Source organism: Caretta caretta, chromosome 21, assembly GCF_965140235.1.
Source record: "Caretta caretta isolate rCarCar2 chromosome 21, rCarCar1.hap1, whole genome shotgun sequence".
In the NCBI taxonomy this organism is placed as follows: domain Eukaryota; kingdom Metazoa; phylum Chordata; order Testudines; family Cheloniidae; genus Caretta; species Caretta caretta.
In genome coordinates, this window is record NC_134226.1 from 17,107,386 (window position 1) to 17,120,044 (window position 12,659).

A 12,659-nucleotide genomic window follows, 5' to 3' on the forward strand; every position below is an offset into this window, starting at 1 on the left:
CAAAGGTATGGTACATTGGCAGTCGCCCCAGCTGGTAACACCCAGATTCCTGTGGAAAGTGCCATAGGCTATTTAATGACCACAAGCATCTAGGTGTCATGCATTTAGATAAGAACATAAGAAAGGCCCTACTGGGTCAGACCAAAGGTCCATCTAGCCCAATGTCCTGTCTGCCTACAGGGGCCAATGCCAGGTGCCCCAGAGGGAATGAACAGAACAGGCAGTCCTTGAATGATCCATCCCCTGTCGTCCACTCCCAGCTTCTGACAGTCGGAAGTTTAGGGACACCCAGAGCATGGGGCTGCATCCCTGCCCATCCTGGCTAAATGCCATTGATGGACCTATCCTCCATTAATTTATGTAGTTCTTTTTTGAACCTTGTTATAGTCTTGGCCTTCACAACATCCTCTGGCAAAGAGTTCCAGATTGACTGTGCGTTGTGTGAAGAAATACTTCCTTGTGTTTGTTTTAAACCTGCTGCCTGTTAATGTCATTGGATGACCCCTAGTTCGTGTGTTCTGAGAAGAGGTAAAGAACACTTCCTTATTCACTTTCTCCACACTGTGACTAGGTGCCTGTGGTGGGCCACACTGAGAAGGCCACACTCAGGGCAGACTGCAAGAAGCAGGGCAGACAATCCCCCAGACTGGTGGCTATTTCTTAGATGCACCAGAACAGTAACAAAAGAGCTTCTATGTCACCCCACTGGTTAACCAAACACCATCCCCTTGGCTCCCATCCAGACAAACAGGTCAAATATAGTGAGAGGTCACTGAAAAGCCAGTTCACCGTCTGTGCAGTTCTACTAATCCCAAAGGATCAGACACTTACCCTCAGATCAATATGTATCTCAGATCTTACCCAAATATCACACTGTCAGCCAACCCTTAGTACACTAACTAAAGGTTTATTAAGAAAAGAAAAGGAGAGTTATAAATAGTTAATAGATCATATACATACAAATGATTGCAAAGCCCTTCTATCAGGTTTGTAGCAGTAATGGAACTGACGGCCGGCTTGTAAGGTCTCTCTGGTAACTTCCAAGAGATTGGAAGGTCCCCTCAGGTCAAAATACTCCTTTGAGTTGTAAATCCACAGTCCAGAGAACTGGAGCAGAAAAGGGGCAAAATGGAGATGTCTCGGGTCTTTTATATCCTCTGCCATGTGCATAGAAACTTGCTGTTCCAAACAAAGCCCACAACCATGGTGGGTGAAAAGTTATTGCCCCAAGATGGAGTCCAGGGGCACATGAGCATATCACATGCCCTACGTGGTTTGCTGAGTCACAGGGCGTGGCCATTGGCTCCTCCCTGTCTGAGGAGTCCGCAGGAAGAGCTATCTGGGCAGGATGGCCAATTGTGAGAGTGGAGTGTCCTTAATGGGCCAGCAACACAGGCCTTGAGCAGGGGGTTGGACTAGATGATCTCCTGAGGTCCCTTCCACCCCTAATATTCTATGATTCTAATGTAAAACTATCTGGGGAGTGTCACCCAGGAATACAACACATTGTTAAGATACAAGTCCATGGTCAATATTCATAACCTCAGATACAAAGATGATACATGGATTTAATCAGGATTATCATACTGGATAAATTGTAACAGTTCCATTGACACCTTACATGAGCATTTTGGATAAAATTTGTTGCAATTGTATAATATTGGAAGCAGCACTGATACAAATGGTCATTTTCAATCATACAATTTTCAATCATTTTCAGTCATGGTCATGATTTTATACACCTAAGTGGAGCACAGGATCTTGTCCAAGAGGTGAATATAGCTGGACAGCTTGGTAATAGTGACCATCATATAATTAAATTTAACATCCCTGTGGCGGAGAAAACACCACAGCAGCCCAACACTGTGGCATTTAATTTCAGAAAGGGGAACTACACAAAAATGAGGAAGTTAGTTAAACCGAAATTAAAAGGTACAGTGCCAAAAGTAAAATCCCTGAAAGCTGCATGGAAACTTTTTAAAGACATCATAATAGAGGCTCAACTTAAATGTACACTACAAAGTAAAAGGAGCAGTGAGAGGAAATAGAAAGGAGCATAAACTCTGGCAAATGAAATGTAAAAATACAATTAGGAAGGCCAAAAAAGACTTTGAAGAACAGCTAGCCAAAGACTCCAAAAGTACAGCAATAGCAAAAAGATGTTTAAGTACCTCAGAAGCAGGGAGCTGCTAAACAACCCGTGGGGCCACTGGATGATCGAGATGCTAAAGGAGCACTCAAGGACAATAGGGTCATTGCGGAGAAACCAAATGAATTATTTGCATCGGTCTTCACAGTCAAAGGTGTGAGGGAGATTCCCTGACCTGAGCCATTATTTTTAGGTGACAAATCTGAGGAACTGCCCCAGATCGAGGTGTCATTTGAGGAGGTTTGTGAACAAATTAATAAACTAAACAGCAGTAAGTCACCAGGGCCAGATGGGATTCACCCAAGAGTTCTGAAGGAACTCAAATGTCAAATTGCAGAATTACTAACTGTCATCTGCAACCTCTCATTTAAATCGGTTTCTGTGCCAGATGGCTGGAGGGTAGCTAATGTGACGTCAACTTTTAAGAAGGGCTCCAGAGGTGATCCCGGCAATTACAGGCCGGTAAGCCTGACTTCAGTACCGGGCAAACTAGTTGAAACTAAAGTAAAGAACAAAATTGTCAGACACAGAGATGAACTTAATTTGTTGGGGAAGAGTCAACACGGTATTTGGTGAGGCATGATTTCCCTTTACAATCTACTAGATTTCTTTGAGGGGGTCAACAAGTATGTGGACAAGGGGGATCCAGTGGATACAGTGTACTTAGATTTTCAGAAACCCTTTGACAAGGGCCCTCACCAAAGGCTCTTAAGCAAAGTAAGCTGTCATGGGATAAGAGGGAAGGTCCTCTCATGAATGGGTAACTGGTTAAAAGATAAGAAACAAATGGTCAGTTTTCAGAATGGAGAGAGGTAAATAGTGGTGTCCCCTAGAGGTCTGTACTGGGCCCAGTCCTATTCAGCATATTCACAAATGATCTGGAAAAAGGGGTAAACAGTGAGGTAGCAAAATTTGCAGATCATACAAATCTACTTAAGATAGTTAAGTCCCAGGCAGACTGCGAAGAGCTACAAAAGGATCCCTCAAAACTGGGTGACTGGGCAACAAAATGGCAGATGCAATCCAATGTTGATAAATGCACATATAAAATGATGGGGTCTAAATTAGCTGTTACCACTCAAGAGAGAAATCTTGGAGTCACTGTGGATAGTTCTCTGCAAACATCCATTCATTGTGCAGCGGCAGCCAAAAAAGTGAACAGAATGTTGAGAATCATTAAGAAAGGGATAGATAATAAGACAGAAAATGTCATATTGCCTCTATATAAATCCCTGGTACACCCACATCTTGAATACTGCTTGCAGATTAGGTTGCCCCATCTCAAAAAAGATATACTGGGGTTGGAAAAGGTTCAGAAAAGGGCAACAAAATGATTAGGGGTATGGAACAGCTTCTGTGTGAGGAGAGATGAATAAGATTGGGACTTTTCAGCTTGGAAAAGAGACAACTAAGGGGGGGATATGATAGAGGTCTATACCATCATGAATGGTGTGGAGAAAGTAAATAAGGAAGTGTTATTTACTCCTTCTCATAACACAAGAATTAGGGGTCACCAAATGAAATTAATAGGCAGCAGGTTTAAAACAAACAAAAGTATTTTTTCACACAACACACAGTCAACCTGTGGAACTCCCTGCCAGAGGATGTGGTGAAGGCCAACACTATAACGGGGTTCAAAATGAACTAGATAAGTTCATGGAGGATAGGTCCATGAATGGCTACTAGCCAGGATGGGCAGGGATGGAGTCCCTAGCCTCTGTTTGCCAGAAGCTGGGAATGGGCAACAGGGGATGGATCACTTGATGGTTACCGTTCTGTTCATTCCCTCTGGGGCACCTGGCCCTGGCGCACCAGAAAGAAGCCACGGAGCGGCTCTTAACAGTTATGGAGCTCGAAGCAGACATGCTTCAGGCGATACTAGCTCTTCAAACCGAGCTGCTCCACACCCGCGCTCTTACCCATGCGCTTCCCCTCCTCCCCACCAGCACACGCTTATCAACCTCCTGGTTCCACTCTCTACCCGCCGCATTCCACTCCTCCCTCCTCACAGTCCAGCCGTGTGGACTCCCAATACCCACTGCACTCAACACCCATCCCGCTGCAGTTTGGCCCTGCTGAAGTCCAGCACCCGCTGCACCATACTCACAAGACAGGACACTGGGCTAGATGGACCTTTGGTCGGACCCCGTCTGGCCGTTCTCGTGGCCTCTGTCCTCTCCCCCCCGAGTCGTCTCTTCTCCACGCTGAACAGTCCCGGTCCTTTTAATCGCTCCACATGCAGCAGCTGTTCCGTCCCCCTCATCGTTTTTGTTGCCCGTCTCTGAACCTTTTCCAGTTCTAACAGATCTTCTTTTGAGATGAGGTGACCAGAATTGTACACAGTATTCAAGGCGTGGGTGTACCATGGATTTCTGTAGTGGCATTTTGATATTTACTGGCTTATTATCTGTCCCTTTCCTAATGGTTCCTAACGCTGTGTTTGCTTTTTTGTCTGACGCTGCACATTGAGGGGATGTTTGCAGAGAACTATCTACGATGACGCCGAGATCTCTTCCTTGAGTGGTAACAGCTAATTTACACCCCATCATTTTATATGTACAGTTGGGATTATGTTTTCTAATGTGCATTACTTTGCATTTATCAACACTGAATTTCATCTGCCGTTTGTTGCCCAGTCACCCAGTTTTGAGAGCTCCCTTTATAATTCTTCAGTCTGCTTTGGACTTAACAATCTGAGTAGTTTTGTATCATCTGCAGATTTTGCCACTTCACAGTTTACTCCTTTTTCCAGATTATTTATAGATATGTTGAACAGCCCTGGTCCCAGTACAAATCCCTGGGGAACACCTCTCTCCATTCTGAAAACTGACCATTTATTCCTACCCTTTATTTTCTATCTTTTAACCAATTACTGATCCATGAGAGAACCTTCCCTCTTATCTCATGACTGCTTACTTTGCTTAAGAGCCTTTGGTGAGGGACCTTGTCCACTGTATCACCCTTGTCCACATGCTTGTTGACCCCCTCGAAGAATTCTAGTAGATTGGTGAGGCCGGATTTCCCATTACAAAAGCTGTGTTGACTCTTCCCCAATATATTGTGTTCATCTATGTGTCTGATGATTCTTTTTTTTTACTGTAGCTTCAACCAGTTTGCCTGGTGCTGAAGTCAGGCTTTCCGGCCTGCAATTGCCAGGATCACCCCTGGAGCCTTTTTAAAAAATTTAGCTATACTCCAGTCACCTGGTTCAGCTGATTTAAGCGATAGGTTATGTACCCCAGTTAGTAGTTCTGCAATTTCATATTTGAGTTCCTTCAGAACTCTTGGGTGAATCCCATTGGTCCTGGTGACTTATTACTGTTTAATTTATCAATTTGTTCCAAATCATCCTCTACTGACACCTCATTCTGGGACAGTTCCTCAGATTTGTCACCTAAAAAGAATGGCTCAGGTGCAGGGATCTCTCTCACATCTGATGCAAAGAATTCATTTAGCTTCTCCGCAATGGCCTTGTCTTCCTTGAGTGCTCCTTTAGCCCCTCGACCATCCAGCGGCCCCACTGATTGTTTGGCAGGCTTCCTGCTTCTGATGTACTTTACAAAATTTGGGGGTTTTTTTGTGTCTTTTGCTAGATGCTCTTCAAATTCTTTTTTACCTGCCTAATTATACTTGATGCAGTAGGATTTGACATCCAGTTTTTGAAGGATGCCTCTTTGCCTCTAAACAATTTTTTTTTATTATTTTGATTTGAGGTGTACATTTAATTTGAGCCTCTATTACGGTGTTTTTAAAAAGTTCCTATGTAGCTTGCAGGCATTTCACTTTTGTGACTATTCCTTTTAATTTCCATTTAACTAACTTCCTCATTTTTGTGCAGGTCCCCTTTTTGACGTGAAATGCTACTGTGCTGGGCTTGTTTGGTATTCCCACCCCCACCACAAGGATGTTAAATTTAATTATATTATGGCTGCTGTTATTCACCTCTTGGACCAGGTACTGTGCTCCACTTAGGACTAAGGCTATGTCTACACTACAGAGTTAAGTCAACTTAATTTACGTCAATGATCATAAGTCGCTTTAATAACATTGGTTGATCACATCCACACAACACTTCTTGTGTCAGGTGAGCGCATCCCCAGTCATTGCTCTTGCATTGACAGGGAGGGAGAGCATTGCAACATGGGTAGCTATCCCACTATGCAACTCTGCACCCTTTGTCACCCTCTGCTGCTGGGAGCTCTGGGAATGGATCACAGTGCATCGTGAGGACATGCTCGCTGTCCCATAATGCAGTTCTTTCCATCCCATCATTCCATGGGCTTCCTACTTTGTGCCGTTTTTCAGCAGCCCTTGTAAACTGTACACCCACTATCTCTGCCTGACAGCATGGATCCTGAGCTGCTGACCAGTCTGGTGATGAGGGTTATGAACACAACGCGGCTGGTCCTGCAGTACTTCATGAGCTGTGAAACAGACAGTGAATTGGTAATGCCTGCCCTGCTGACTGCCATGGAAACAAATAATTCAAGAGTGCTGCTTGCATTCACAGAACAGCTTGCCATGGTGGACCACTGGTATTGGGCTTGGGAAACAAGCACTGTGTGGTGGGAGCGATATGGGATGATGAGCTGCAGAACTTTCAGATGTGCAAAGCTACCTTCCCATAACTGTGTGCAGAGCTCGCCCCAGCACTGCAGCACAAGGACACCAGAATGAGAGCTGCCCTCACTGTGGAAAAGAGAGTGGTGATCGCTGTGTGGAAGCTGCCAACTTCAGACTGTTACCTGTCAGTTGTGAATCAGTTTGGAGTTGGAAAGTCCACCGTGGTGGTTGCGGTGATGCAAGTGTGCAGGGCCATTAATCGCCTCCTGCTAAGAGGGACTGTGACTTTGGGTAACGTGCAGGAAATAATGGATGGTTTTGAGGCAATGGGATTCCCTAACAGTGGTGGGACGATAGATGGAACACATATCCCAATTTTGGCCCCTGGCCGTCTTGCGATGGAGTACATCAACCAAAAGAGCTACTTCTCCATCGTCTTGCAGGTTTTGGTGGAATATTGGGGTTGTTTCACTGACATCAATGCAGGATGGTCCGGGAAGGTGCATGTTATCCTCAGGCATCTTTTGGAACACTGGACTGTATAGAAAGCTGCATGTGGGATTTTCTTTCCAGACCAGAAGATTCCAGTGGGGGGTGTGGAAGTGCCCGTAGTGATCCTTGGAAACCCCGCCTACCCCTTGCTCCCGTGGCTCATGAAGCCTTACACCGGGAACCTAGACACCATCCAGGAGTGCTTCAACAACAGGCGCAGCAGGTGCCGAATGACCGTTGAATGGGCCTTTGCCTGATTAAAAGGTTGCTGGTGCTATCTTTTTGGCCGGTTAGACCTCAGTGAGGAAAATATTCTGATGGTCATTGTGGCCTGCTGTTCTCCACATAATATTTGCAAAATGAAGGGGGAAAATTTTACCCAGGGGTGGGCTGCTGAGGCTGATTGGCTGGCTGCTGATTTTGAGCAGCCAGATACAAGGGCAGCAGCGGGAGATTAAACAAATCAGGGAGGCTTTGAAGGAGCATTTTGACAATGATTCCCAATGATGTGTCTGTATGTGATGCATTTGGCCAGGCATTGTTTACCTGCTGCCATGACTTACCCCTGTAGAGCTTGCTTCTTGAGCATTAATTGCAAGGAGCAAATATTCCTACCGATAGCCTCTGTGTTTTAATGTTAGCACCCAGCAATGTATGTATGTTACAAATAATGACTCATTTTATTTCAAAGACTTAAGTTTAATAACCAGATAAACCACAACATTTTGGTCAAACAGGATATGACAATGAGGAGCAATCTTGCGGTTAGGGCTCTCCTAACTCCAGCTTTCATTGGGAAACCAGTCCCTAGGCATGGAGTGCGTGGGGTACTGTGAGGGACCAGGAACACACAAAGAATGTGGTAGGGGAGTTTGGGGAAGGCATGGACCGGAGTTCTGTAGTGGCTGGAGAGGAAGTTGGGCATGGGCTCAGATTGCAGGGTAATGAGGGACTTTCATCATCTTTTTCTGGACCTCCGGGAGCTTTATCATCTGCTCTTGACCCTGTGTCTTTCCCTGGCTATCCAGCCTCAATCTTTCATTGATTGTCTCCCTCCATGCTCTTGTTTTGTGAAGTGCTGCATGACTTATCCGATGGAGGCACTCCACCGGTCTGGAGGAGTGGGTCTTCAAGGGCATATCTGCAGAAGACAAAGAAACAATGAACAGAGACTGTATTGTGAGTGCACTCAGAGCTTGAATCACAAAAGTTACACACACCTCTTTCTCAGTGTCCCTTGGCTAGCACACCGGTTGCTGCGAGTCCCAATTATGGTGAGTTCACACGGCAAGGGGGAAAGGGCAGGAAGGGACAAAGGGTTATTTACAAAGGGGATTACTGTGAGTGGCTAGAGAGCCGTGAATATTGGCACCCTTTTCCACAGGCTAGGGTAGTCAAACCCGATATCTCACTCCTAAGGGTAACCCAGGATGCAAGGGAGCATCTCCCGCATGCATGCAGCTTCAGAATGGCTCCATAGGCTGTTCACCTGTGCGCGGCTCTGGCCCCTGCAGAAATATTGCCAGGTGGCACTGCAAAGTTTCCTACAGTTAGGGAACCAAGGCAGCTCTCCCAAGGAACCTTCAGCAGAGGATTGCAGAATATCTACAGGAAAGTTTCCTAGAGATCTCTATGGAAGATTCCCGGGACATCCCCTGTATGTTAACAGACTTTTCCACTGTGGCCCCACTGAGTAGATGGATAGGCTCTGTTGTTAATTTCTGTCCCTTATCCCTCCTCTCCCATATAACAAAGTACATGAGAGCGCACTCTTCTCTCACCGTGCACTTCCCGGAGCTCCCCTCTCCTGCATCCTGAGCGCCGGAGCCGGAGTGCTGGGCCTGGCTAGACCCCTCCGGAGTGGAAAAGAGGTCTTGACTCGACTCACCACACCACTGGACAGCCCTGCCGTATGCTCCACATCTTCCTCCAGCTCCACCTACTCATCCACCACTTCCTCGTCGGGGATGAGTCCGCCGGGGGCTGCCTCCATTCCCTCCCCGTGTCCCCATGGGGCTCTTGGCAGGGGGTCACCGCCGAGGAGGGTGTGCACTCCTTGTCGAAGCGGCATGTCTTGGGCGCTGCACCAGAGCAATGGTTGGCCTCCCTTGCCTTCTGGTACGCCTGCCTCAGCTCCTTGATTTCAGCACAAGAGTGCATGTCCCATTCATGCTCCTTCTCCTGCAGGCCAGGAGCAATCGGCCCGTAGGCATCAAAGTTCCTACAGCTGGAGCGAAGCTGTGACTGCAGAGCTTCCTCTCCTCCCAGGCTCAGCAGATCCACCAGAGCACGTCTGCTGCAGAGAGCCAGTGTGGTCAGCTGGGAAGATCCTGTGTGAACTGTGCCCCAAACAAACAGGAAGAGGAATTGCAAACGTTCCTGGGCCTTTAAACGGGGGAGGGGCGCATATCTCTGAATCCTCAGGGCAGCAGAGTTCAAACTGCTGGCCAGAGCGGTCATAATGGGCATTGTGGGACACCTCCTGGAGACCCATTAGGGCGACAAAACCAAGCAGTGTCTACACGGACGCTGCGTCACTCTAACTGTGTTGCAAAAAGCTCTGTGCCGCTGGTCAAGGTGGTTTTATGCTGTCGGCACGGCAGGGGTGTTACGTTGGCAGGAGCAGCATTGCAGTGTGTACACCGCCGCTATTTTGTCGACAAACCTGTGTAGTGGAGCCAAGGCTTAAATCAAGAATTGGCTCTCCCCTTGCGGGTCCCGGGACTAGAAGCAGTCATTTATCGTGTCTAGAAACTTTAACCCTGCATCCCGTCCTGAGGTGACATGTACCAAGGCAATACGGGGACAGTTGAAATCCCCCACTATTATTATTGAGTTTTTTATTTTTATAGCCTCTCTAATCTCCCTGAGCATTTCACAGTCACTATCACCATCCTGGTCAGGTGGCCAGTAGTATATTCCTATACTTTTATTGATCAAGCATGACATTTCTATCTAGAGATCCTTTAGCACAATTTGATTCGTTTCAGATTTTTACTCTATTGGACTTTCGCTTGCTTTCCCATACAGTGCCACTCCCCCACCAGCACGACCCTCTCGGTCATTCCCATATATTTTGTACCCTGGTATTACCGTGTCCCATTGATTATCATCAGTCCACCAAGTTTCTGGGACACCTGTTTTATCAGCCTCCTCATTTAATACCAGACTCATGTTCACACATCTTAGTATTCAGACTTCTAGCATTTGTATACAAGCACTTATAAAATGTGTCACTGTTTAGCTGACTGCGCCCATGTGATGTAATTGAATGGGACTCTTTTGCATTTGACTTTCTCTTCGGTTCCTACTTTTACTTTTATCAACTTCTATCATCTCCTCTTTACTAGGATATTGAGAATCCTCATTAATAGATCCAGTCACAGCCCCATCCCACCCATCTTTTGGTATGAATTGAAGGATCCCAAAGCACTTTGAAAAAGACAGACATTTTGCACCACTGAGATGCAGCCACTTCTGGTGTGCAGGGGTAGTAAGCAGTGTACAGAAACACAGGACGATTGATTGAGAATGAAGCAGTTCTTTATTTTGTTTCCTGATGTCCAAAATCTTGTGGCCCTGTAGTGATGTAAATGTCTTGGGGTGAAATTCAGCCTGTACAAAGCGAGGCACCATGCTTGGCACCCTGAGACAGGACGGGTGGGCTCTCTCCCAGGGGCGCTAGGTGGCGCCAGGGACACACACATCTTTCATTTAGAATTGGGTCAGTTCAGTGCAGCTGAGCACACAAGCGGGATGAGTCTGTGTGGTGTGCTTGCTGCTTGCTTGAAATATACCCTGGGCTTTGTTTGTTTGCGGGACCGTGTGCTGAGCCTAGCAGCCTGCTAGGCAAGGCTGAGAGCTGAGAGCTTCTTAAGGAGGCTGTGATCCCTAAGCCTTTTAGCACCCATCAACCCTTAACCAGGGGGTGGGGCTACTCAGGGAGACCAGGGCTGTCAAAGCCCGCTCCTAAGCGACCAGTGTGACCAGGGGCTAGAACTCAACATTCTTTAAACTTAAAAGCCAAAAACACCCCTTGATATAAACAAAACAACGACAAAGGAACCAGCCGCAGGAGTAAAAAGAGAATGCGGGCAGAAGTCCAGCAACAGAGCGGGGGCTACCCAGTTTATTGCACGAAATGCTGCATGTAACAAAAAGGATTCGGGGGCAGGGGCACATGACTTACGAGGAGCGGCTGAGGGGACTGGGCTTGTTTAGTCTGCAGAAGAGAAGAGTGAGGGGGGGATTCGATAGCAGCCTTCAGCTACCTGAAATGGGGTTCCAAAGAGGATGGATCTAGGCTGTTCTCAGTGGTTGCAGATGACAGAACAAGGAGCCATGGTCTCAAGTTGCAGTGGGGGAGGTTTAGGTTGGATATTAGGAAACACGATTTCACTAGGAGGGTGGTGAAGCACTGGAATGCGTTACCTAGGGAGGTGGTGGAATCTCCTTCCTTAGAGGTTTTTAAGGCCCGGCTAGACAAAGCCCTGGCTGGGATGATTTAGTTGGTGTTGGTCCTGCTTTGAGCAGGGGGTTGGACTAGATGACCTCCTGAGGTCTCTTCCAGCCCCAATATTCTATGATTCTATGTATGATTACCTTCCCTATGGGCAGGTGGCATGTGTATGCATTCGGCACAAGGAGCTCCTGGCCCTCAGAGACCGTGTACGGGCTTTGGAGACCAGACTGGCTGAGCTGGAGGAGCTAAGGGAGACAGAGAGGTACATAGATGAGACTTTCCGGGACATAGTAGGATGGTCCCACCCCTGGTCTGACAGCCTCTGTGCTGTTGAGGAGGATGAAAGTCTCTGGGAAGGAGAACATCCAACTGGAGCAGAGGGAAGCAATCCCATAGTTGGGTCCCTCCTTCCAGATGATGATGGGGTATCCTCTTGCACTGAGGTTACCTCTCCGGGGGAGAGAACTCCAGTCATTAGGAAAAGGCAGGTGTTAGTAATGGGCGATTTGATCATTAGAAACATAGAGAGCTGGGTTTGTGATGACCATGAGAACCGCATGGTGACTTGCCTGCCTGATGCGAAGGTTGAGGATCTCTCAAGACATCTAGATAGACTTATACATAGCACTGGGGAGGTGGTACATGTAGGTTGTGGTACATGTAGGTACCAGTGACATAGGGAGGGGTAGAAGAGAGGTCCTGGAGGCCAAATTTAGGCTGCTAGGTAAGAGATTGAAGTCCAGGATCTCCATGGCCTCATTTTCTGAGATGCTCCCAGTTCCACACGCAGGGCCAGGGAGACGGGCAGAACTGCAGGGTCTCAATGCATGGATGAAACAATGGTGTAGGGAGGAGGGGTTTAGATTTATTAGGAACTGGGGAAACTTTTGGGAAAGGGGGAGCCTGTACAGGAAGGATGGGCTCCACCTAAACCAAACTAGAACCAGATTGCTGGCACTTAACATTAAAAAGGTCTTAGAGTTTTTAAACTAA

At 47.0% G+C, this 12,659-nt stretch overlaps 1 protein-coding gene across 3 annotated transcripts in view; it reads left to right on the plus strand.

Moving 5' to 3' along the window:
* Nucleotides 1-12,659, plus strand: part of ELAPOR1 (endosome-lysosome associated apoptosis and autophagy regulator 1) — a 108,604-nt gene that overhangs the window by 66,287 nt on the left and 29,658 nt on the right. The gene's annotated exons all lie outside the window — the stretch shown is intronic.